We start from the raw sequence: 5160 nt of genomic DNA, 5'->3' as shown, positions 1-5160 counted from the left end.
CCAGCAGGGGGAAGGGCAGCAGCCCCTACCTCGGAAAGAATGTATCCAGCACTGATAAATGTATAAAGTATTTGACCTTTAATCAATCCTAATATTTTCAATCCACAGAGCCTTCTTAAACGCCTGCAGCCCTGCCCCTGGACCTCTATTCATCACAATTACGGCTCCAACTGTCGGAGCAATGCATGAAACGGCGCACGCTGACGTCCAATATTTTATCACTAATAAAGAGAAACATCCCAAGTATTTGCACAGTTCTGATACTTTCCAGCCCTGAGCCCAGGAAAAGGGGGAGCGTGGTGATTTATGCGCACTGCCCGGCATTGTTAATTGGCCTTCTCGGCCGGAGCCTCCGGGACCACTGCTCGCCTGTGCTACACAGCCATAGTCTCAGAGGAGAGTGGGCAGCTGGCTGGAGCGCAGCAGGCGGCCTGGGAGGAGCGCGCCGAGCACACAGTAGGCCCTTCCACAGCATCTGGTAAGTGGTGTGAAACTCTGTAAAGGGCGATTTTTAAAAATCACGATTTGGCAAGTGCCTGCCTACACCTGTGGCTTTGTAAACAGATCCGTTGTTTATGAGGACTCTGTGATCCACCCCCATTTCCATGTCCCGCCTTCCCGCCCCCCTCCCATCCCCAGGCTGTGTCTGCTGCCCAGCCCTGTCCCTTCTCAGCCTGAAGGCCCTCCCTCTTGGCCTCCCAGCTCCAAGCAGAGGGAAGCTCAGTTTCCAGCCACAGTGTTCAGACGGCCCACAGGCTGTGTCTACATGGCACCCAAACATCTGGATGAGATGTAAATAAAACAAGCAGATGTTTCTCCTTCCTTATAGCAGGTGCCTTGGCAGAACCCTCTGCCTTAAGCTGTAAGGGAAGGGCTTTCTGGAGTCCAGGGCCCAGAGCGGGGAGGGGAGGGGGGAACACTCCTTATCAAGAAGCTGGTTACTTGGCCTCACAGAGAGGAATGAGCAAAGAAAGCCAGACACCCCTAGGAAAAAGGTGCTGGCAAAGGATGATGGCCTCTGTGTGGACAGGATGGAAGGTCTGGGAACTGGGGGGGCAGGAGGAGGGAGAGGGGTCCAGAGGTCCTGATGCAAACAAGTGGGGAGAAGGGTTGATGCCAAATCCCTCTTTAATTTCACTGTGGCAAAGGATTTTCTGAGCCTCCACCTTCTACACCACTGCCTTCCAGGAGAAGGGAGAAGAAATGGCCTCCTCTGTACCCCGGGGGCTAAGATACAAGAGAAGTTGGGCTTAGAAAGTGGCACAAAACTCCCCCTTCGCACCCCATGTTCTATCTAACAGGACACCAAGGGGCAGTCACTTCAGACAAATAAAGGGGTGTTAAGATACCTATGGGGCTTCCCTGGTGGCGCAGTGGTTGAGAGTCCGCCTGCCGATGCAGGAGACGCGGGTTCGTGCCCCCGTCCGGGAAGATCCCACATGCTGCGCAGCGGCTGGGCCCGTGAGCCATGGCCGCTGAGCCTGTGCGTCCGGAGCCTGTGCTCCGCAACGGGAGAGACCACAACAGTGAGAGGCCCGCGTACCACAAAATAACAAAAAAAAGATACCTATGAAAGGGATAATTGAGGAAGGACAGGGGACAGAGGACCAGAGGCAGAAGGAGATTCATTGGTCACCACTTGTTTCCCTTCATTCCTTCCATCCTCTCCACCCTGTGTGTCACACTAGCACACTCCCCCAGCTTGCTCCCCCAAGCCCCCAGCCCTATGCGTGACACTAAAAACCCTCCCCCAGTCCTCTGCCTCAGTTCAGCCCTGGCTGTAACCCCAACACATTCTCCCTTCCTCCCCCACCCACTCCCTTAGTTCCCGGGTGTAACACTGAACACACTCCCCAGTGCTGTCCCCAACTTTCTAGCCCGAGTGGAGCACGGACACCCCCTCCTATCCTCTCCCCCAAGCCCCCAGCCCTGTGTATGACACTAACACACCCCTCCCAGTCCTGTCCCCCACTCTCCCATCCCTTGGGTGAAGCATGGCTGGCACTCCCTTGGCACCTTCACAGCCCCTATGTGTCAAACCAAACACATTCCTCAGGGCCACCTTCTGTGGAAGCAGCTCTGCTCCCCCACTATCTCCAGGGAGACTTTCAGGACCCTACAGTGATCCTTTGGCCCCCGGCCCAGCACAGACAAGCACTATTGTATGTGGGTGTGAGTGTATGTCTGTGTGCGTCAGACATGGCAGCAACTGGAGAGTTGCCACGCTCAACTCCCCCATCTATCCACCAATTATTGAATTTTGTGCTGAAGGCAAATATTTTCCATCGACCTCAGTGTTCCTCTCTGTGAAACTGAGCTGCACTTCGACATCCAGCTCTCCGGTACCCATGGAGAAGGGTCTGATTTCCACACGACATCAAGAAACCAGCTATCAGGGCTTCCCTGGTGGCACAGTGGTTAAGAATCCGCCTGCCAGTGCAGGGGACACGGGTTCGAGCCCTGGTCCGGGAAGATCCCACATGCCATGGAGCAACTAAGCCCGTGCGCCACAACAACTGAGCCTGCGCTCTAGAGCCCACGAGCCACAACTACGGAGCCCACGCACCACAACTACTGAAGCCTGCGCACCTAGAGCCCGTGCACAACAAGAGAAGCCACCGCAATGAGAAGCCCGCGCACCACAACGAAGAGTAGCCCCCACTCGCCACAACTAGAGAAAGCCTGTGTGCAGCAATGAAGACCCAACACAGCCAAAAAATAAATAAGTAAAATAAATTTATTAAAGAAAAAGAAACCAGCTGTTGGACTGTGGTTGGGACCAGGTGAGGCACAGTTGGGGGAAGGAGATTATACTTTGGTAGAGAAGTAACTTTTGCATTTTGTTTTTCTTGCTTTTTTTATGAAACAGGAAGAGCAAAGCCATGCCCCAAGGCTGTGGGTTTTTCAAGCAAAGACTTTCCCCCTGATAACCACAGCGACCCCCTGAAAGAAGTGGCCGGCTTCCTCTCACATTTTGGCGGGGGAGGGGGTAGGAATCAGACACAAAGAAACCTGAAGAATGGATGACCCAAGCCCCCTTCCCCCAAGTAGCCTTGCTATCCAGCATCACGGGTTAGAAGTTTATAGGAATTCTGGATCCATGGTTTCCTATGGTCCCTTTTACAGATCTTGTTAATTTATTACCCGTGGTTACACTTTCAATGGAAATCATGAAGAAATGGTAAAGGAAACATGAGCTAATTTTTTTCCAGTGACACATTTCACTGCTATTTAAATAGCCGTTCTGCCAAACCAAACACAGCACTTACAGCCAGCGGTGACACATGAAGGAGATGGCTGTGGCCAATCGTGCCCGCGGCATCCCGAACAGGCGAGACTTTCTCTCAGCTTCCCCAAGGGCCAGACGCCAAGAGGGGTGGATGGGGGGAGCTGGAGCCTGGGGCACAGCTGGAGCCCCAGAGCCTGGCGATCGCAGCTCCCACCCTCTCCCCAGCAGGGCTCTTTCCCTCCGCCTGGAGCCCGCTCCTCGCCCCGCTGAGCGGCCCTGGGGTGACCGTTTCCCCAGCAGCCCGAGAGGCCCCCCAGAGCGGTCCACAACCAGGCCGCGAGCTGCCTGGGCTCTCCCTGCTGGATGATTCGCTGAGGCCTCAAACCGGGAACATTGTCAGGTTGTGTAAAACCAGAGACAGACTCTGGGGAAGGCCTGACCAGCCTCGTTCCAGTTCTGCGGTAGTGGCCGTGACCACGACCGCGCCTGCACAGAGTGCCTTTGTTGGGCAAACCCAGGGCCTCCGACTTCTCCTCACAAGCGTTCGCCCCTGACACTTTTTTGCTCCGCAGCTTTGGGACTATGATGTCACCCTGCGTTTATTCACTTTTCAAGAAGCCAATTGATAGCACAAAGTTGAAAGGTGCCCATAGGGTATACCTTAAAAGCTCTCATCACAAGAAAACAGGAATGTGTAACTTTGTGTGGTGATGGGTGGTAACCAGGCTTATCGTGGTGATCATTCCACGGTGAATACTAATATCGAATCGTTGCCTTGTAAACCTGAATCGAATATAATGTTATATGTCAATTACACCTCAATTAAAAAAAAAAGAGGACTAAACAACAAGGTCCTACTGTATAGCACAGGGAACTATATTCAATATCTTGTAATAAACCATAATGGAAAAGAATATGAAAAAGAATGTATATATATGTATAACTGAATCACTTTGCTGTACAGCAGAAATTAACACAACATTGTAACTCAACTATATTGCAAACAAATAATTTGTTTTAAAAAAAGAACATAGGTTTAAAAAAAAGAGGCAGACCAATGAGCTGTGGCATTTGGTGAGAGAAAAGCCAGGGCCTGAGATGTCGGGGAAGAGAGGCTCTGGCAATAGCCGGTGCGGCGCAGCAGTGGAGGGGGTGCCCCTCTTCACAGCGGCTGTGTCAGAAATGCCCAGGATTTTAAAATGCAGTGGGGTTGAGGGAAACGAAGCACTTAGGAGCTGACATCTGGCCCTTGGAGAACTTGGATCAGCTGTCAACCTCAGGGGCCCCGTAGGAGCCCCGTGGCACTGACATTCTCACGTTGAGCTCCTCTGATGAGCAGCGAGGGCAGGGGGCGATTCAGGAAGGGGAATGAAATGGGGAGAGAGCATTCTGGAGGGAGAAGCCAGCAGGAATTGGGGCTTCGGCCCCACCCAGGCCTCACTGGATCTTGAACAAGTGTGACTACCTCTCTATCCCCACAGTGGGAGGCTCTGTGGCCCCCAGAGCCCCCTGCAAGTGTCAAGGTGGGCAGAGCAGAGGGGCTGTGACAGAAGTCGGGCAGCAGGCCTGCTGGCATACTGGGAGAAACCACTCTGCTTTCCAAGGAGAAAACCCACTTTAGTGAGGCTCCGGAGAGAAGTTAGCTGTCGTCTTCCCTTTGCCAAAAAGTATATTAAATTCGCTGACCACATTTTTCCAAACCCGAGTGCGGAGGACATTAGATGCAACACACACTGGCTGGGCTCTGGTGTGCTGGGCACCCCACACATTTCATTTTGCATTATTAATATTTAAACCAAAGCAGCTGTTCTCTGCACACACAGAGCCCAGAGCCTGCCCAAGGTTCCTACGAAGACTTCTCCCTGGGGCCAGATGCACCAGCTGGGCAGCCCCTTACTGATCCTCAGGGCTTGGGCCTCCTGGGGCAGATT

At 53.0% G+C, this 5160-nt stretch overlaps 1 long non-coding RNA gene across 1 annotated transcript; it reads left to right on the top strand.

Moving 5' to 3' along the window:
- Positions 1 to 220: 220 nt before the first annotated feature.
- LOC137205678 (uncharacterized) lies at positions 221 to 4236 on the top strand. The gene is made up of 3 exons (XR_010934252.1): positions 221 to 478; positions 2296 to 2783; positions 2870 to 4236. It is a non-coding gene; the product is annotated as an uncharacterized lncRNA (long non-coding RNA).
- Positions 4237 to 5160: the final 924 nt, after the last annotated feature.

Source organism: Pseudorca crassidens, chromosome 14, assembly GCF_039906515.1.
Source record: "Pseudorca crassidens isolate mPseCra1 chromosome 14, mPseCra1.hap1, whole genome shotgun sequence".
NCBI lineage: Eukaryota > Metazoa > Chordata > Mammalia > Artiodactyla > Delphinidae > Pseudorca > Pseudorca crassidens.
Note: the sequence above shows the minus strand (reverse complement) of the source record. Positions and strands in the feature narration are given on the sequence as shown.